We start from the raw sequence: 22,699 nt of genomic DNA on the forward strand, positions 1-22,699 counted from the left end.
TCCTGACATAGGGAAGGAAATGCTCTTTGTTTTCTTAAGGATGTGCAATTTTCTTCTCTTCATCCCGTTCGAATCCTCCTGCCGAATCCTCAAGCCATCAAATTGAGGATTTAAAAGGCCTTTGGCGGCAGTTATGGCTCCCTGTAGAAGCTTCCTCCCAATGCTGAGTGGCGACTCTGTAAGGTCAGGAAGGAAAACCGACCAATTTGTAGGAAAAAAAAGAGAGTAAATTCCAAAAACCCTGGCAAAACGTCCGCAATTCAGTTTCATATGGAGCATCAATCAAGCCTGTTGCTCTCTTTGCTGTAATTACCGGGAAATGTTATAAATTTTGTGCAGATTCTGAATCAAGAGTTGAAGACATTGAGGGCTAAATGCTTCTTTTGTAACAGCAGAGTGTGAGTCATTCAATAAAATGAATTCCGTGTCTACATTTACAAAAGATCAAATATTGTTTTATGGTTATCACACTTAATTCATATACATATAAATATATTTATAAAAATATAAACACTTCATTTGTTTTCTGTTAACACTTAAATGCAACTCGTATGAAACATGTGAAGTTTGAACCAGATAGGAATGAGGAAGTTGCTCCTTTATGATTTGGTGGCCTGCTCCTGTCGGTAGGAAATAATGTACGCTGAAGTCAGAAGAACTCCCTGCAATTTACATAAATACAAAATGGACTACAGGTGAAAAATCTTTGTAATTTGTGGTCAGTTGTGTTTTGATTATTGATTGGCGGCGATGCTGTCGGAGGGTGTTCTCACCTTTGAGTTGCATGTCACAATTGTACAAAGTTTGTTAATCCGACCCACCAATGTGGAGAAATAGAGTACTTAAATTTTTATGAGCACTACCTTGTGGTAATCGGCCAATTTTTGCACAGAGCCTCAAGGGGCTCATGGGGAAGTAGTAACCTGAGTTTCATGTCATTCGGACACACCAATGTGGAGATATCAACAATTCCTGTTTGGAACTTAATCTGTAGGAAGTAGTTATTTAAAAAAAAAAAATTCAGGAGGGTCCACAGATGCTGTAAGAAAAAAAAACAAAAAAAAAACGCAGGCGGAAATGGGTGTGGCCTATATCAAGAGACTCAACAGAATTCAGGGAACGCGTGGATATAAGGTTTTTGAATGTGCGATTAAGCATTTGGGAGTTATAAGGCAAACACACTTTCCTCAATTATAGCGTCACCTAGTCGTGGAAATTGGCATGGACAATAGATTATAAAAAACTTTTGGCAGGTGTGAGGTATATTCCAAGTTTGGTGAGTTTTGGGGTATGTTCAGGCAGTGAAAAATGCTACCATTTGGGGTAAAAAAAAATTGTCGTCACTACAAAAAAAGATCTCTCTCTGCTGATCTTATAGTGTGTGGTGTTCTCCGTTGTGCACACCACACACTAACCGATTCTTCAGCAGAGTATCAGGTTCTTCACGCTCAATATTACAAATCTTGCATGGTCAAACGTGACTTCAGTGTAAACAAACATGGCGGACGAACCAGAAGATGCAGTGGTGGTTGTTTTAGGCCTATTACTGGCTGAAAAAAAACAAAACCAAAACAAAACGACTATGGAAAAAGTCATGGAGACGGCGAGAGTGTGGGCTGTATGCGTTACAGCGCGAGTTGGAGGTGAGTAAAAATTGTCACAAGTATAACAGATAGCTTCGAGAGCAGCGCTATGCGCTCTGGCCCCCGGTACTCCGAGTCACCATGACAACAGGTAAATAAAAGGCTGACGGAGAAACACAGGCTGATTGGCTGTTGGTCCGGTACACGTGACATCACACGCTGTGTGTGCTCGGCTCCGCTCGGAACACCCACACACTACAGGATTTCTAGTCGCAAATATTAAACATGTTCATTATTTACGATCTCTCCTTCCGACACCTTCCGAGCGGATCTGACCGGACAAAATCACTCTTAACACACCCGACACCACAAGAAAATCAGACACGATGTCCTTTGCAAACATCAGATAATCGGGCCTTTGCTGGCTTTGATCGTAAGGGGGAAATAGGGACAAAAATCACCCCCCGATTATCCTGTAGTGTGTACCCCCCTTAACAGAAGCTGCACCTCTAAGAGCAAATTATTGGACTGTTTTGACATTTCCGCCACTAGGGGTCTCTCAGTCAAAACAAAACGAAGAGCATAAGTAGTAGCGTGGGATCATGGGAGTTCTTGTCCTCATTGACTACCACCATTACTAATGAAGAGCCCGGCAGATACTCAATTTTGGGTGAACTTCTCATTTTAATGATATATTGACTGATTTTCTCATGCAAACGTTATATATACAAAACATTTTTTGCCATGATTCCTCAGATGTGGTTATCAGACATTTGCGACAGATATATTATAGTTTAACAATAAAGGTTATAGTCCAAACAGTAGACTTGACTAAGAATTCAGTATTTAGAAATCACCCTAAGAACTTATTTTCTGCATCAAGTTCTTTGTGAGAAAAGTTTTCAGATTGGCATGTCAAACAACATATACATACACCGATACCCATTTATACGTTAGAGGCCAATATTGGCCAATAATAACGGCAGAACAATTTATCGGTAAGGCTCTAATCATTTGATGTTTTCCTGGAAGTTATAGCGACAGAAGACTAAATGAAACACATCGTTACCTTTTTCTGGGTTTGAACATTGTTGGAAACCTCTTGGAAAATGTAAGTCCAACTCAACAAAACATAAAACAAATATCTAGTATCTTTAAATATAGACTAAAGCAACAAAAATCACATCTTATTCTGCTGAACTGAATGAGGAGAAATAGAGCACCACCCTAACAACACACATGTGTGCACATGTGTAGATTACATTATGCTCCTACCACAGAAAACGTGTGTAATTTATGGGGAAATAAATCTATCCCCTTCCTGACAATTAAACTCCAACTCTAAAGGGTGGCACAAAAGAAAAGCTCTCATTTCAAAAAAAGGGAAGAAATATAGTGAGCTCCATCCTAAATCACTCACCGTAACACCACTGGCTTCTCTGACTTTTCTCCAGAGTTCTGGCTGTTAATATTGAACACTGAACGGCCGCGAGCCTGCATGGGACAACTATGTATCAGCATCAACATTAAAGCACGCATCTGTCATATCCCCAGTGAGTGAGGGGGTTATTTGCGAGCCAAATTCAGATGCTGATGGTGCTCAGCTGACAGGTGGCTGGAGTGATGATGGAGTTGTGGGAGCCATATGCAAAACAGAACATCGTGACACTGTACACTGGACAGCTTTATAATGGCTCATCGTTTAAGTTTATGTTAATGGAGAGCTCGGTTGGATAAAGGCTTACAGATAAACTATGTTCATAAACTGAAATACACATTACAGAACTGCAGATCACTTTCCAAAGGAAAATGTTCTGTGGATTTTTGAATTGAAAACATATTGTTTTTCATCTTTTCAGCAAAGTAAGCAAATGTACTTTCAGAGGCTTGAAATGTACTTGACATAGGAAAGCTATCACTGTGGGAACAGCTTGTCACATTTATGTCTATTTAGACAAAAAATACTTGGCTCAGTGATAATTCAGTGATATGCTGTTGAAAGCGTGGGGGTGTTTTTGTATGGCAATCAATCAATTGATCCAGTCAATAAAATAAGTGATTTTTGACCACCAGAAGCACTAAGGAGCAATATTTTTACGAGTAAGTTTCAATTTTATTTGTTTTTTACATGAATGTGAAAAAAAAAAATCCGGATTTCAATTATTATTATCATAAAAAGAAGAAAAAGAAAACTTTAAGTTTTTTATGAGAAAGGGAATGCTTTCAACATGTGTGTTAGGCCTCAAGGACACACAGTGTGTTTCAGAGGGAAACACTGAATGTAAACTTAACCTCTATTTGTTTACATAAAAAAACTCTACAGTGTAGCTTTAACTGGTAACAATTTTGATAATTGATCAAATAAATTATTGTGCAAGAATGCCAAAATTCTCTACCCTTTTCATGTGAGATTTGAGGATCTGTGCTGTGCTGATTTTCTCTCTTTTATACAACTTTGCACTGAGTATCTCAGTTTCTGGACTGCTGGCTGGACAAAACCAGACATTTAAAGCCATCACCTTGAACTCGGACATCACCTTAATCTGCCCCTTAATTGAGATCCACACCGAATGTACATGGGGTCTGCTCTGGGCTGAGATCAATCCTCCACGTTTTGTAGAAATCTGTTTTTAAGTTTTTGTGTAATCCTCCTGAAAAACCAACCAACCAACCAACCAACAAACACATGGATGCAAGTGAAAACATAACATCCTTGGCAGTGCAATAACTTACAATATTTTTTGTAAAGGCTGTGTGCTTATTTTGGAAAACACAAGGAAAAGCCAGACAAGTGCTGCATTGTACACTAAACCAAAATACAGACTTCATTCATTTATTTACTTCTTCTCTTTCCAAATGTCCTGCCACGATGCTTTAAAAAATGTCATCTAGCTGTTAGGTTGCAGAGTCCAACATTTGCTGGTAAAATGAATTAACTTTTACAGGGGTGCATCCTAAAACATATAACAAGACACAGAACCACACAGCTATGTATACTAATAATCTGCACCGTTTCATCCAGCTGTAAGCAGTTGACCAGGTCAAATTTCATGCTTATTTCTGAGGTCTCATAGGGCCTTTAGTTGAGCGGTGGAAGGTGTGACTGCCTGAGGTCCGAAAGGGAAAATGAATCGGCTTTTGGGGTGCACTAGTGTGAGTTATATGGCTCATTTCCAATTCCCACACTGCAAACTTTCTAAGAAAGGGAGGGCTCAGCAATTAGTTTTGCATTCTTAACAGACTGCATTTCCTGAAATTAAGTCGTTACATGCAGTAGAGCTGATGAGGTCACACCTGACAGGAAAGCCTGAGGCAACTGACTCAACAAAAACATAAAGACCTGTGGCTGTGCTCCCAGCAGCCTCAGCTCATGTGTTTCTTTTTTTTATTTTTGATTCAGTTGTTTGATTTTTGTTTCATTCAAACTTGAAAGTGACATTGTTGAAAGCAGAGTGTTACATCATGCCCTGAAAATATAACCTAATGTCATGATGCCGGCTTTCATCGACTCGCTTTAACTTCCTTGGATTCTATTAAAATGGACGTGAGACAACAATCAGTGTTTTCTCAGATGTGGTGTGCAGCTGAAAATTATGCAATATCCTACAACCTTAAATGTAGATGAAAAGCAAGTCCATCAACAAATCTGACAAAAACACGTCAGTTGAAAAAGTATTTTTTTTTAATCAGTAAATGTCATTAACTCACGTAGGCAAGGACTCTTTTGGCTCGTACTGTTCAAGCGTGGCCACAGCAGCTGATTTATGCTCTAAACTAATCCCTCTGTGAATTCTGTACCACAGAATCCAAACAGCCAGAGAAGTGTTGCTCCTGGCCAGCAGAGGGTCATTTACTTAATGGTGAATGAATCGCTAATCCTGTGTAAACGTCAGGTCCGTGTAGCGAGAGCTCCTGCAGACAGAGAGATTTTCGCTGCCTGAGCTTTCAGCCAAAAAGTCTGAGCTGTTCCTCAAAGCCGGAGACAAGGTCAAGGAAATAATGTTTGATCTGTTATGGCACTCTTATAATTATTTGGACCCTGGAGGAGGACCTTTTCTTTGGCTTGGCTACTGCCATCTAATATTTCACTTGAAAGATGTGAAAGCCATATCACAACTTGTGGTGTAAGTACGCTGCTGGAAATTCTTAAATCTTCTTGCAAATGTATTCTCCACTCCCTGTTATTTTACTAATTACCATTATTTAAAAATATATATATATATTTAGAGTGCATACTAGTTGTCGGACCTTGTTTTCTAATTGTTAACTTAAATCTACAACTGTCTGCATCATATAGTGGGATATGTTGATTCTTTTTCAGTTGAGCTGCTTTTCTACAATCTTTGTATGCTGAATGTGATGATAAACCACCTCCTGGAAACACTGTGGTGTCTGGATTTCTGTCCCGCTGGAGTTTAGAGCTGCAATGATTAATCACTGAGTTGTCTTGATAATCGATTAATCAAGTAAAAGAAAGTTTTGAAAGTATGTTTTTAAAGTCCCCTATGATTTTTTTCTTACATTTTACACCCTCACATTCATTTAAAGATCAAACAACTAATCAATGAGTCAAGAAAAAAAACTAATAGGCTAGATCATTCACTAATGAAGATGATGGTTGTTCTTATTCCTACGGAAGATCAAAGCTAAGTTATTAAATGGTCTTACTTTTTCAGGGTCTGAAGTAGATCTGAAATTTACAATTTATTACAACAATGTCGGGGTATTATTTATTATTCTCAGTTTTACTCAGTTAAGTTTTTTTGGGTCATCATAACAATTTTCCAAAATGGCGCACATACCATTTAAATAATTAACAACAAAACGACAACAAAAAAATAGACTGATTGAAAAGTGTGAAAAGGTGTAGGCTGAAGCTTTAGCTTATGTTACCCTCCATTTTTACATGTCAGATAAGCACCTCAGTTTTTAGTAGACTATACATAAACAAACCATAAAAGAAACAAAAACAATGGTCATGGTCATACCATACATACACATTTGCTTAACACCTCCATTTAAAAAAAAAAAAATGAAGTGAAAAATGCATCTTTAATTCCTTGTCACAACTATTCCAAAAATCATCCCCTTTGACAGATATACATCTATTCGTTTGTCTCTTTACATCTCTATTTTTTTTCTGATCAACAGTCCAAAACCAAAAGAAACAGAAGAGCAGAAAAAACCACAAACATCAGAGGACGGACTCAGTTCTGCTTGTAAAAGCAACAAAAGATTTACCATACATGATAATAGCTGCTGCTTAATTTTCTGTTGATTGTCTAATCGGTAAAAAATAATTGTTTTAGCTGTATTGTAAGGTGTGCTTCTTTAAGTTCACTTTAATCTTAAGATGGAATGAAAATATTTTAAGGTATGTGAAGACCTAAATCTAAATCAAGAAAGAATGACCGCACACTGTGGTATCAGCAAATGACTTCAAAATTTACACTTTCCATACTCCTCAGTATTTCTCCGCCCGTATCATTTCCATAGTTCACCAGAAAATGCAGCAGTCTGTCCAGGACAAATAGTTTATGATAATGTCTGAAATCTTTTATCATAGTGAATCCTCAAAGAGATGAAGGCCGAGCTGTGACCCTAATGGGAGTGTAGGAGGAATTTAAAAGCGCTGTTAAAACAATATATATATTCATAAACGCAGGGCTAACAGTGAAGGCAGTGTTATTTCATTCAATAAATCTCCCACAACAGGAGAAACTGGAGAGAAAGCGTCTGGCTTATGATCCAGTGAACGTCTTTAACGAGTGACGGCTTATACAAGAGTTCAGCTGCTCTATAAGATGTCCCCTTCGGCCGGAGGAGCTAACGCACGTGTCCATTTGAATGGGAGGAAGCAGAGGAGGCCTGGGAGTCTTCAGCGGGTACTGAACTCTGAGGTGGGCGACTTCTCCTCGCTGCGATCATTGAGGTTTAATTGTTCTGAATGCAGCTGGCGACGAGTTACTGCCTGTACAGACAGGAGAATGACAGTATGGCAGGTTTATAGGAAGGAGGAGAGGATGGTAAAACAGAGGCCTGGCCAGAACATCATCTGCAGGGACTATCTGACATGTCTTTGAAACACTTCCCGTCTCTGACTGTTAAATGTCCCCATTACTGTCTCATACTTCATACATGTGATAGTTGAAATGGCTGGGATACTGACATGAATCTTTTCATTTAAACTTGGATTTTTACTGATAGAGAATATGGCAGATTGCTTTAAGATCATCAATCTAAACCATTTAGTAGAACTCATGCTTGTAAATTGTGATAAATAACTGGAGTTTTTAATGATTTCTAGCCATGCAGAACATTTTACTTTTATTTGTGCAAGATTTGAAATTTTGCTTCTGCTGCTCACAGCTTTGAAAAATGTAATTAAAAGCACTCCATTATCACCATTATCTCTCACCAGAATCAGTGTCCCTGTACCTCAGGATAATCCACACACCTTGCTGTGAACCGTTTTCACTTCAACTGCAAAACACAGCAGGAACAGTCTCTATTACCACTGGTGGCAGCATGCTGTGGGGTAAACAATCGTCATAGACTTACGATACTAAAGGTGAATGACAAAGTATATTTCTGGATGAACCAAAGATTTAAATATCATGTAAATATCAGAGTACTACGTGAGAGTGTTAAAATATTGTGTTCAGGTCTAAGAGTGAAAGAAAGAAAGCATTTCAGTCTTACAGGGGCTTAAAGTGAAACTCTCACCAAAAAGCAACCGAGGCTTTATTTGGGATTGAATATGAGTCAAACCTTCGCGTGAAAGCATAATTACGACGAAAGAGGCACTTTTAAGATTTACCGTAGTTTCGGTTTTGGGCACGTTAATTTTGAACGGGAGTGCATGGGGCAAGACATGCTAGCATCAAAATCACTATTTTTAGAACACTAAGAAGGCTCGACACAACATGAAACTTTGCTCGTAGCATCACTAGGGTCTCTACTCATGAACACGAGCATTGAGAACATTGTTTGTGTACACAGAGTTTATGAAAAAGAAGGTTTTTGAATTACTCATGTTAGCTGCTGCACCTCCTGCGCGTCGCCGTCATGGCAGGCAAAAAGTGTCGATCCCCGAGTGCGACCTGACAGGCACGCTTCAGGAGCGGTTCACCATTACTCTCCTGCCTGTCAGGTCGCACTCGGGGATCAACACTTTTTGTCTGGCATGACGGTGACGCGCAGGAGCGCAGCAGCTAACGTGAGTAGTAGTGTACTCCCGTTCAAAATTAGCGTGCCCAAAACCGAAACTACGGTAAATCTTAAAAGTGCCTCTTTCGTCGTAATTATGCTTTCACACGAAGGTTTGACTCATATTCAATCCCAAATAAAGCCTTGGTTGCTTTTTGGCGAGAGTTTCGCTTTAAGGCTAGGCTAAAGTTGCCCAAACAACAGCCCATTTGCCCTATATCTGCCCCTCTGACGGAAAACACACATTGTTTATTTTTACAGCTGTTGCTAAATGAATATGAGTATGAGAAAATTTGGGTTAGGGTTAGGAGTGGTCCAGAATTGTTGAGACACCAAGCAATACCCTGTCATGTGACACTTCAGTACCCAAACTTTGCATTGGGCCCCGTGCCAGTCATTTGAATGCCTGAGTAAAAATCTCCTCATATAATTGTTAACAATACCTAACTTATAATGTTTGCATCACATTGTGCAATTCTGCCTTATATTATGATTTTATGTGAACCAATCTGAGCTGGCTAGCTATCTGGCTATCATAGGCAGCAGGGTAGGCCCCAGTCACACACAGGCACAACCGCTTCAAAACACCTTATCTCTAAAACATTGTGGCGTTTCTCTTTTCAGTTGGGCTGCGTGCTCATGGGACCATCATAAGTAACTAATGGAAAAGGGGGCGCAACTTATTTCAACTTCTGAAAACTGCTAGAAAAATGTAACACCAGAAATGCCATACTGAAAACAGCGAAAACGATTTTTGGTTTAATCCGCCTCCCGGGACTTTTTTCAGACAAAATATACAATCACTTGATCTTTTAAATTTTCTCTCTTGAACATATTGTTATAGGCTTCAATAATCCAGCATTGGTTGTGTTACACTTTATGTACTCCTGGGTGATTTAAAACCACCACTGCATCATAGTAGGGAGATTATTTTGCATGTAAATGTTTTGAAATAAATATTCTACTGGCAAAAAGTGCAGTCTTTCCCCCTGGAAGGTAGTGAGGTAGTATACTGTTTCTCCGCATAAAAACTGCTTGACCACCTGTCTGTATATGGAGAAAGAGTTAGTATGTGTTTAAATTTGGATAAGGAAGTGAAGATCTGTCTGCACAAGTGACGCATTAGACAGGAACTACCGATACGTTTCTACCAGTTATTCTAACTCGAATAAAACAGTTCAGAAGCTCACAAAAAGAGAAAGCAAACATCATGACTGTGCAATATGCTATCAATCATCACAAATAGCTCACTATTTTCTTTCTCTGCGTCTTATGCTCTGTTTCTCCTTTTCTCTTTCCCTCCCTCGCTCCCTCGAATGCCGTGCATTCCTCTTTGTTTGCTCATGCTGAGCCCTCCCTGCGGATCCCGTGCCTGACTTTCCCAAAGCCGATATTAATATCACAGGCCATTGTAATGGAGTTATTTTCATGGAAGCCCCGGAGGAAGTCACGTGGCTATGATTAGTCCCCCGAGGGCCCGGAGTCTCCATTAAGCCGCGTTGTTTTAACTCACATAACCATCAATGAAGTGGAAAAGCTGAGGAAGTAGCTATCACTCTGGACCGGCTTGGGTGTTTTCTGAGCACCTATTCTGTTAATGGGGCCAGAATATTTTCCCTCTCTCTTTTTTGGGGCGGGAATTATTCTTAAACTGTGGCTTGCAGAAAGAGCCTACACATGTGTGCATTTACACTGACCCACCACCATTAAGATTGATAGCGATGGGATCTGGTGGTTAACACACTGTTTAAGCTTGGAAAAAAAAAGAGGGGGGAAAAAACAACATGAGGAAAAGCACAAGGACTCACACACACTCACCAACTACACGCAAGGGTGAGCCCCAATGCATCTGCCATCAGGAAGACAACGTGAGTTAAGATGGAAAAAAAAAAAAAACGCACCCTGGAATACATTTACTCTGTCAGGTTACTACTTAAACACACATGACTGAGAAAAGCAGACACTGCCACATGCATGCTTCCTCTCATAACTCTGTTCACCTCTCTTCTTGACCTAAAAGCCACTGGGCCACTTTAGCACTGGGCCACTTCCAAGGAAACAGGAAGAACTGGGCCAGCGAGGCAGTTGACAGCTTTCAGATGGACTCTTGGTGATATCTACCATGTTCAGAGGCTTACTGTGAGGAAGTGAGGGCTGTTCCCACTCTGCTGAATGCAATTACCCAGACATGAGCCTCATAATTGTCAACCCAAATTTTTCTCGCCGTCAGCTAATAATGGCTGTGAAGGGGAAAAAAATTGCCAAAGCCAAATAAGAACTGGGGGTTTCCTGATTCTCTGAATCCATGATTCGATGTGATTCTTGATTAAAAAAATATTACATTTCAGCACTGACAGCTATGCCATTGTTAGACTGTCACATCTGGTTTTATAAAGATCAACAGATCATCGGTTTTAACACCCTGACAGCTGCAATTTAAATTTTCCAATTTTTCTTCTTTAAAAAGATATTTTACAAAAACAGACTTTTTTCATGGTGGCATTTTGCAGGTTAGGGTTAGACGGGTTAAAAAAATATTTACCAACATGTAGAGCCTGCCCAATATATTGGTAGGGTGATATTGTTGGCCAATTTTTGCCACTCACCGATACAGGTATCGGTGTATCTGTTGTTCAATAATATGAAACATTATAATGCAGAAAAAGATGCTTGAGCTAATGAATCATTATTAAATTGATAGAAGTTTACTGTTTCAATACACTGATGACATTTAAGTCAATAAAGTTTATTTTCCTGCCTCCATTACATATTTCTGTAGTAGTATGTGATAAAAAAAACTTCCTTTAGTGATTCGACAAAACACAACAACGGAGGAAAATTCTGTTTGTTACAAAGGTTTGTCTCTCAAATTTGTTCCAAGTACGCTCTCTTCCCAAACAAATCAATAAAGATCTCTGAAAAAGAAAATAAGCCCAAAATGTACGATGCAGTCAGAGTTTCCTCTAGTACCATTCCATCGATTGTCTTTGTGTACTCAGGATGAATGTCTTGACAGCTGCAAGCCACCAGTAAGCTAGCTGTGTCAAATTTCAAGTATAGGTTGTTGTTTTTTTTTGGGACGCACGCAAAAATTACTAGCAGAATTGCCTGTCCTGCTTTTAAATTTTGATGATTGCGACTGAAAAGAAAAGATTAAAATTCAAGACACTACACTATGGAAGAATGCCAATACAAAAGTGCCTTGAACCTGAATTCTATCCAATGGCCAGCAGGGGGTGACTCCTTCGGTTTAAAAAAACATTCGATTGTATGTAAGCTTATGAAAAAAATGACCCTAATTCCTATTTGATGTATCACCTCATTAAACAGTTTCCTAATGAGTTTATGGACTCAATCTCTAGTTTCAAGTCTTCTTCAATACAGTATGTATCATTTTGTAAGTTATAGTCCCATTTAGAGTAAAATAGATGATAACACAGGATATGCTACCTTAAGATTGTCTGTCCTCAGTCAGATCCAATCAGTATCGTCCCCACCTCCACCTTCTTGTCCAAATATGGTAACTTCTGGCTAAAAAAAAAAAGATAACGAGAGCCATACTCTAGTCTTTAGAGCCATAGTCCACAAACCAATGGGTGACGTCAGGGTGGGTTTACACTTGGAACTGACGTATAACAATAAAAAAGGAATTTGCTTGAATTATGAGTCTGAATTTTCTGGCAATTTACTGACAATATCATTCACTCTTTTCTGACTTGGAAAATATATAGCAGCCATCTCTATCAATGGAAATATCAGACCATGAAATAAATGGATCACATTTTCAGGCGGGGGGATTTCTGCCTGGTCTTCCACTTAAGAAGTTGATATAATGAGAAAAACCCTGCCCGCTGTATTAGATATATCACGTTTTTACTTTGGAACCCCTTACAGTACAGTGTATATCTACTTATGAGTTTAGGCAGTGGCAAAGGTCAAAGAGGGGTCATGAAGGAGCTCAAGCATCCATTCACACTTGAGGAAACATGCATGGCTGAAAAAACAGGAACTGGTTGTTAAATAAGAGCTTTGTCTCCGCTGTAAAATGGACACATTGCCCCCGATTCAATGGATGTCACCCAGCAGGCCTTCACCCTGCTGTCTTCACCCGCTACCCAGATTCTGGGCTACTGAACACAACACCATGTAACTTGTCATTTTAACTTTGATAGCAAGGCAGGGGTTTATACTATAAAATTCACTTGCAGGCGATTTTATTGTTTGTTTTTTTTTCTTCCTTTTTTGTATTATGTAAATACCATACTGGTCACATCATCGTGCAAATGGAGGATGGCTAAGACCTTCCATTCAGTCACATCTGTATGTCGTCCAAAATGATGTAAGCAAAGTTCCCATCACTTTCCCTTATTAATGTCAGCTCCACGTTGGGCGCAGAGCTACATAAACACCCACACACATGTTAATAATGCACACGCAGCAAGACTCTACGTGGGCCCCATTTGACCTGCGTGTGTTAAACTGACACACATATAATACGCCATCTATCCCCTCTGTTCCCCACGCTGCTCTGTCCCGACTGGGCCGGTTGGGGGAAATGGAAGATCCACATGGAGCTTGTGACACCGCGGCCCTCTGCTTTTCCCCAGTCGCCGAGACCAGAGGAGGCCGACCGGGCCCGCTGCACATTAACTGGAACAGGTGCAGTGAGCGGGGGCTTGTTTTTCTTCATCGGCTCCTCAGGAAATCATAAAGCAAATATATTGCTGGAGGACGGTTTTCGGGGTGCCCTGTGAGCAAACTGAGAGGGGAAATGGATCAACGAGCAGCCACCAGGGACAGTAAATCAACAGGCTAAAAGGAGAGCTGAATGTACTGTGGAGGCCCCGGGAGCCCAGCCCAAGGCCAGGGCCTCTGTCAGTCAGAGCCTGGTGTTAATGTCAAAGCCAGCTGGACCTGGCAGCACACGCCTATAAGGAAATGATTGAGCTGTCAGTGTCAATCGCCGGTGTACCACTAGAGGCCATCATGTCACAGGGCAGCGTTTTGGGGAACTTCAAGGTTGACTTTTTTCACCCAAATTTCTCTTTCATATCTCTCTGCAGCCTTGACACTGAGGGGAGGATCAGATTTTGTTGCCTGCTCAAAGGCATCCCAGACGCTGTTTTTTTAGCCATATTTTTATGACACCAATATAAAAATGACTCTTCCTACAGAATAAAAACTTGAGACAAAGTCATGCATGGTGAGATTTATGTATTTCCGTGTCAAGAGCGCTTTCAAGGAGAGCAAGAGTGCAGTTGAAAATGTAGGAGCCTTTCCGCACGCTCTTTGGAGTAATGGGTCATCACTAATCGATTTGTCCTGCCTGTTTCAGCTCCAGCGGGATCTCCTTGTCCCCCTGTCAAATGCCTCAGCGCACACAGATTTCTCACAGGCTGGAAAACGCCTTCTCTCTGCTACTGCGTTTGATTCAATCATCGTCAATCAGGAACATATGGTGCTCCTTGCTGGGCTGCCCGTCTCCTGCCCACCACTGCCGTCGCCATATCCAGTGCCACACACACACACACACACACACACACACACACACACACACACACACACACACACACACACACACACACACACACTCTCCAAGCCATTTTCTTTCTCCTAGTTTACAAATTAGAGCAGCTGAGGTTTACTGCTACTTCACACAGGCCGCTGCTGCCATGGGAGGCCCGGACCAGGCTGGTTACCATGTGAATGGGGCATTATTATGAGCTGGAGACACGAGCTGGTCCAGCCCAATTTTTCTGATCGAGTGTTTCAACACATCATATAAAGAAACAGCTGTACTACAAATTAGTACACTCTGTGACATTGACAAATGTGCTGCTTGGACTCTGCAGAAGCCCGGCGGTTCCCAACACCTTAACCACCCCAAACATACACACACACACATACACACATCTTAAATGCAGTGCACTTGGCAGAAGACGCAGGCAAATAGAGGTTCTGTGTGCGATCACTCCATTTAATCACTTATCTGTCAATCTACTTACTGTTGCCAAAGTACAAATGCAGAGCATTGTGCAACACAATATCTATTGTTGAGAGACAGCTGTCTTGCATCAAGCGACCACGAATGAATTAAACTCAACTTCATATGCTGATTGATTTAAAAGCATGTTGAAAACCAATCTCAGCAGAGTTTTGTGAGAGCCTAAAAGTAATATTTGGTTACTTTTGAGTGTGTGGGCACACATTTTTATTACACATCATAAAGTGGGGCTTTAGATACCGGACCTGTTGTGGATAGGAACTACTCAAAGGCCATTTTTATTTTCTTTTCTTTCTGTTGCTCGGGAAATTAAAGTTTTCAGGTATTGAGACAGAAAACAGTACAGCTGCCTTGGTGGAGGTGTGTTGTTTCAGATAGTTTTAAGACAATGAAACACAATCCAGGAGGCCAGTTGGGGTGGAATCTATGAAGACACTGCATAGCAGTTTATAATACTACAAGGAAGGATTTAACAACAATAATTTGAACCCCTGTTGTAATAACTGAGGTGGTTTGGATGACTCTGTCCTCTGCTTCTGCACTCCCTGCTTTGTCTATGCAATGGTGATATCAAGGCTGAGGGAGTAAGCTAAAAGTTCATATGAAGTGTTGTTCCAACTACCTCCAACCACCGCCCTCGCCCAAAGGTTTCCTACAATGCAGAGGAGAAGTGGGAAGAACTTCAGATGCTGTCAAGGCTCTTTTATGCTTTATGGATATAGACGGATACAGACTCATCCTTCTGTCCATAGTCTGCGTTCATTTCGTCCGCATTTCTACACAATTTTTGAAAGCTATCATATATGGAACAACAGAGTAATAGGTAGTACTGACTCATTCTTAAATGCAATGTGTCATATATATATATATATATATATATATATATATATATATATATATATATATATATAGATATAGATATATATAGATATATATATATAGATATATATATAGATATATAAATACACTTATATATATTGCATTTAAAAAGCACTACATAGATAGAGACAACAAAGCCATTCAACTGAACTGAGAGCCACAGGAGAGGGATAGTAAATGTGTCATTAATCCAGTTAGTTCATTTGAGCAGCTGAACAAAAAGCGCCCCTTCATGAAAGACTAACTTCATCAGCAGAAAATATCAGGAAAGATCAGTCACAGTAATTGTTCTCTCTGGGAAGTGCAGTGGAAAAACACAACAGCAGTGACGGTAAGTGCTCAGCAAAAAGAGATTTCCACTTTATGCATTACATATAATTGAGGATTTCCACTTTAGGTATTACAGGTAATTGTAATTATGTGGTGCAAACTCAGAATAAACAGCAGTTCAGAGTAAGTACAGTAACACTAAAGGTCTTTGCAAGTAAGTGAGCCAGATCCCTCAGGCCGGTGATTTTAAGTCCCACAGTCAGAGTACCATGTGGTTTAGGAGAGAGTGATTGTACCAACGAGCTCACTAGGTATTTTGCAACTTAAACGAAAACTTGAGCCATAGAGAAGTGAAACTCCTTTTGGGGTTGAGCTGCTGGAGCAGCTGGAAGGTAGCATGTTCCAAGGTTCATGTAACAGGAAAATAAAAACGGTACTTCCCCATTTTTATACTATATGTAATTTTATACTATGTTAAAAAAAAGTTGAATGTTGGAGGAATGATCTATAACATGCAGAGAGGTTATTAATGATGTGCCTCAGCATTTTAAACTGTTTGTGCAACTCCTCTGTGCCTTCCTGTGTTGGTGATAAAACAGGATGATTCTTAAGGTCATTTAAATGGAGACTAGTAACTCATAATTCTCCAGAAAACTATATTGATACCGCAGCATCTTTACTTCCTCATTCTGACGATGACACATTTTGACTGTTTCCTGTTTTATTATCACCAGTGTTACAGGCAACCACATACTGACAAAGAAAGATCAAGGTAAATAACCCATTGAAGTTAATTTAAACAGAGAGAGTAATAATTATGAAAATGTTATGATGATTCTACGGAAATATATGGAAATAATTTTGCTCGTTTGATCGGAGGGATGAGTAATGTGCGTAATGCTGCAACAAAGTTCAAAACTCTTAAAACTAAACTGTGATGGTAAAATGAGGCGCTAGACCACACGCTAACTTTGAAAAGGAGAGTGACGGAGTGTTTTTGACATTTTCAGTTTGCTCTCAGCAGGCCTCTGATGTGTGGCCAGGCCTGTTCCTCCGAGGGGAAACATCACCAGGCTCGAAGAAGCACAATGTTATTCTTTCTGCCCTACAGAGTGGCAGAGACAAGCTAAATATCTACCCATAAATTTGACCCGGTGTAGGTCAGGCTGCTGGCTGAGCATCAATTGGGTGTACCTTGTGTGTGCCAAGGAGCCAAGCCCCTTTTCACCACAGAACTGCTCATATATCCGACTCCTCACATCATTCTGACCCGCTCTCCACAGTGGGTCAGCACCTGAAATTTAAATTACGAAGTGTATTTTAAGATTGCGGTGGCATGCTGAAAACATAACATTTCAACATGTCAGATTCATCGTGATAATTGGTGTTATTGGAGTAAACAGATCTTGCTGGCGCTGCTAGTTGTCAAAATCAAGACTGCATTACCAATAAACCCAAAGAGATGGTTCCAACTTTACCCTGCTGAACCCTACCTAGTGTTGGTCTGCATGCATCTGTCTCATCTTTTTCCTTAGCTTTATAAATAAATGTATTGACAACGATTTGTGTCAATCTCCTTTAATGTGTTCAGTGTATACTGTAGTGACAAACTGTTCTGTTTTGTGTGAAGCAGTTCAGTTCATTTCTTTTAAAGTCTGAGCTGCGGAAATTATGATGTAAAGTGCTGCAAATCTTCTTCACAATGGTCTGGTTTGTTTATTGGTATAATTTAGCTAACGATGTAGCATTACTGTTGTGATGACTTAATGGTGTTAAAATGACAGAAATTAAAAATTATAATTATGTTTTCGTAAATGTATAATCTCCTGAAATTAAGATAAATTGTCTTTTCATTTTCACTGCTTTTCATAACTGAAGAGGGAGTGGGACCTATTTCAATGATGTTTACTGTAGCCCAAAAAGGACAATCAAAACACAAGTATTGAAAGCGCTTTTCCTTTTTTTTTTTTTTCATTTTTAGCAGCTACCATACTGGAGGGTAAAATGAGGGGTACTCAGCTGATGAAAGACTGCAACCAAACCACTAGATGTCACTAAATCCTACAAACTGGACCTAAAACTATTCTTCACTTAGACCACCTTACAGGAGCAGAGGGTCATTTTGCTTGCCTGTTTGTCCTGACCAATCTGTAGCAAGACACTGACCTATTTATCTACTTATCTTTTTACGCTAGTGGCAGATAAAATAATGTTTTTCACATAATCAAATTAATATGTGTATTTAAGAGTCATCTCTGTAAGTTGACTTTTATCAATTACACCGCTGCCACAATCTGATCAGTGCTTGCTATTATTTATAGGGGTATGAGTCTTTACTGACCTCACGCTTCAATTATGAGTCAGCTGTCAACAATTTGAATGCAAAATGATTCTCAAAGCATCTTGATGCATCTTAGTGTACACAGCATCCTCAATGATCTATATTACTGCACGTGGCTACTGTTTCATCATTTAAATTCCCCTTTTATTCAGAAAGTGCTCCCAATAATCAGACTACAACAGTCTACAAAGCAAAAGCTGCATCTTTTCAATACATAAACATTACAAAAAAACAAAATCATAAACATTTATCCATCTGCACTGCCTTATTAGTTTGTTACAATCTCCAATAATATTGCTTTCACATGGCAGTTTTAAGATGCACACACCACTCTCAGAGTTGGATACGCAGAATACGAATATTTTTATTATGAATGTTAGGGCTGCCCCTGACCCTGACAACTAGAGGTTGTATGTTCTGATGCAGCGAGCTGCAAAAGCCGTAATGATTCTGAATGTGTTGGAACAGCCAGTAAAGGGACTGAAATTAATTTATTTCAGTACAACATAAGATTGCACAAGTTTCATCAAACACAGGAATAAATAACTTTCACAAGTTGAGAAAGTTCTCAAAAGCCAAAACCTAAAACAATAATGGTTGAAAACCATATTCAAACAGGTCATTGTACTGGAGACGTCTCAGTAACATTCCGCCCTTCATCACTTGACTTTTATTTATCTTTTGGCTTTAGTATATATGAAATGTGCTGCACTAATCGGTCAGCACATTTCTCTGGCTTGGTCACCTCCCACAGATTTTCAGGGTTTTATGTTGACAGGACCGCCATCACCCTCATGACAAGGCGCATGGCGACTGGGTTACGTCCAATTTCTTCAGACTGAGTTGACAAACAGTCACAGTCTCGATTACACACTTTTCAAAGGAAGCGAGGGCTGGGAACTATTTTGGCCAATGCAAAACCACATATTTCATACACAATTCTGCCAAGAAGGTAACACAATCTCACATCCCACTGGCAAAATTAATGTTTATGAGTATTTTTAATGGGCTACCTCAGACCCAAGCTTTTCTAAAATTATGCCAGCGCTTCCAGAGCCTGTGAAATGATTTCAGAGCTATAAAGGAAGCGTTATGTTCTACCACCTTCACTATAATTGAGAGCAGCTCCCTTCAACAAGTCATGTGAGTTAAGGCAATGATGGAAAGGCCTCATTATTGAACTTTTAGTAAATCAGTGCTGAAGTTTCTACACTTGAAAATGTACATGAGTCTAAATGTTCACTGGAGAGATCCAGTGTGAGTTATTGTGCCTGAACAGTTACACAGTTCTTTGCACTGTGGAACCAAAGTATGATAGACACACAGCGGAGACATGTGGACTGATAGATAGAATACCAGTGGAGGCAATGAGTAATCAGCATAATGCTTAAAAGTATAGGTGGTTGATCTGGCCAAAGGATAATATCATGATCAAGGCCCTATTTAACTGCAGTCATGATCCAAGATCTAAATTGCTATGCCGCCAGACAATAACCATACTTTAAATATTCTAAATGGACATTTGCACCATTAAAAAGCTCCTATATACTAGAGTTCATGTTGCATTCTTCAAAAATATGTCACAAGAAAGAGCCATGTGAAGCAAAATGTCCAATCAGCATATAGCCATCCAGTTGGCTACAACGCTCTGTTGGTTTGTTCACATAGCATACATCTGCTACTCAATGGGTAGAACTGGTTGACTAGTGATCGGAAGGTTGCTGGTTCGAATATGGAAACTTGCTATGTCTCATGATAAAAGGTGTGTCATAAAACGTTCATACATGGCTATGTTTTTTTTCATAGTGTATTAAAAAACAAATTAAAAAAGTAAAGAAACAAACTCATCGTTGCCACATTGTTTTCACTTCAAAAACACAAAATATCATGCTTTATATACTAGTATTCTACCAACAAATTAACCAATTAAACCTGAACTAAGCAGAGGCCTTTTCTAAGTGACATAGCATATAATATTGACCATAAGCAAAAAAGAAAGAAACACTGGGAAGTCTGCGTAATCTACATCTATATGCATCCAACACTAATCGAGAGTGAGAACTGCTCCTCACAATGAAAGCACTTGTTAGCGGACAAAAGGGAAGTAAAATGGGCCTGCTAGTCATAACAGGAATCATTCATTTTAATCACCAAGCACAAGAGACAATAGAGTCTGTCTTGTTGTCATTGGTACTGAGACAGTTTGAAAATGTTCAGACTTTCACAGTCCATACTGACAGAACAGAAAGAGGCTCAGTTCCTGCTCCTATTGACCTTACGAACAACAGTGTCAGTGTATTTATCGACCCAACATGTATCTTAATTGCTTGAGACCTAATGTTGTCACTACTGATTTAATGAACTGAAACATAAAATCCCTCTCATTGTCTGGGTTACACAGTATGTATGGCTTCACTCTTACTGCCCTGATAAACTCAACAACATACAACCCCACACCTCAAAAATAAAGTCTTATATGAAAATTAAACTATAAAAAAACTACTTATGGTCTAAACAATGATGGCTGAGTTTCATGACTGTCATTAGACAGTAGTGTAGCTAACTTACTCACCTTGCAGAGGTTAACTTTATCATTGTCCCTCAAGGCTGACAACTGGGTAAAGGTGCAGTAACATCCTGTCCTTCATGTTGCTAGATGTCCAACAGTCACCCAGTGCGTAAGCTGTATCCTCCATCTTGATATAACGTCTTCTTGCTATCCGTCCATTGCCATGGATACCCACAGGAACGCGCTAGCTTAACGTTTAGCACAGCAGCTAGCTTACCACCCCCAAAAGAGACTGAAACGGCGCTAGTTTGTTGTTAGCCCTAGCTGAGCCAAGCACCTTGACTCTGAAACTACATAAATTGAAACTCAGTCTGTAATAAATACTGATGTTTATCTCAGTGTGATAAGTCATTCACAATATTATTTTCCCCGCAGCACAGGAGTTGTCCTGTTTGATAGCAGGCTCTCACAGACGCATTGCTAGCTCTGCTCTCCCTGCCTCCCAGTTAGTCAGTAGGCTACTAGGCTAACAATATTTTAGCAGGCTAACTTTCTTTATCTTTTAAAATTGTCAACTTTAGACGGATTTCAAATAGCTTGCTGCAAGATATGTGTTAATGTCATTGTTTTGCAAAAACAATAAAAAACTGTAATTTTTATTTTTTTAGAAATAAGCATTTCCCTAAATAAATGTATGCATTGCCACTTCATAAGTTACATACACATAAACATTTTGACACCATTTAATTATCCATTTATTTCAATCTGACTTATTGAACTGTATGAACTAATTGTATTGATTAATTTAGGCTAGTGTTTATTTGTACAGGGACAAGTAGCCAATATGAATAAACCAATGCCACAGGCTATCACATAATATGTGGTTATAGAATTATAACCTACACTAATTTAGGATTGCAAAATTAGCTTTAGCATATTACCGGTACTACAATAAAGTTGAATTAATTGTGAGTTCAATAAAGTTGTGGGGGGAAAAAATACTTGAAATGTAGGATTTATATAAAACACAAATCACAACAGGTAACGCCATTTACTATAAATATACACCATAAAGCCTAAGCTTTATTGTCACTGAAAGTTATCGAGTTGTATTGTACACTCTATAAATATCTATTTATAAGCACTACGCTTTATTCTCTGTGAACAGAATAAAAAATATGACCACAGGGTGCCAAGAACACCAGTGCAAATAGAAAAATACAGACCCATTTAATATTCAGTACTATTCAAAACTCTCCAACTGCATCTCTGCCAAATGATGTTATGATGAAGACATTTTTATAGGGGATGTGTCATGGCAGCTTTGTGTTCAGAAAGCTTTTCCTCCTGACCTGAGTCAGGTTGGCCATGGCCCTGTTTCAGGGGTTAATTCTAGAGACCCCCCCCCCCCCCCCCCCCCCCCTTATAGTCAGGGAGATGAAATGTTGCGTCAATGTAAATGGATGTTTGTGAGCTGCTGCACCCCTGTGAGAGGATCTGGGAGCCCTTTATCACCTTCCCGAGCTGTTGAGCAAAAATAATGCCCCCTCTGTTATCCTCATCACCGACACAGCGAGCAAAGTCTGAGGGGATATCCTGTTGGCGAAGTAAATGCATTCATCCTGCTTGCGGCGGTTTTGGTGACACAAGATTTACAAAATGTTCCACCCGCCCCCACTTACCTCCTTACAATACTCTGTATATAGAGTAATGGGCCTTAGATCCTCTGTTATTTCAGAAAACAGGGGATTCTTCAAAATGGTGCCAACTTGAGAGGGGTTAACACTGAAACCAGTACCAGCAGGGCTGTTCTCACTTATTTTGACAGTCAGGATTTTAAGGACACACTGCACTATGGTAAGGAGAGCAAAACATTCAGAGCCTCATTTCAGTTTATTTATGAC

General features: G+C 39.6%; 1 long non-coding RNA gene across 1 annotated transcript in view; it reads right to left on the reverse strand.

Moving 5' to 3' along the window:
- LOC115573959 (uncharacterized) overlaps positions 1-21,285 on the reverse strand; it is a 101,182-nt gene extending 79,897 nt beyond the window's left edge. The window contains exon 1 of the long non-coding RNA XR_003982388.1: positions 20,859-21,285. This is a non-coding gene — a long non-coding RNA (uncharacterized LOC115573959). The remainder of the gene's footprint in view (positions 1-20,858) is intronic.
- Positions 21,286-22,699: the final 1,414 nt, after the last annotated feature.

This window comes from Sparus aurata, chromosome 22 (genome assembly GCF_900880675.1).
Source record: "Sparus aurata chromosome 22, fSpaAur1.1, whole genome shotgun sequence".
NCBI lineage: Eukaryota > Metazoa > Chordata > Actinopteri > Spariformes > Sparidae > Sparus > Sparus aurata.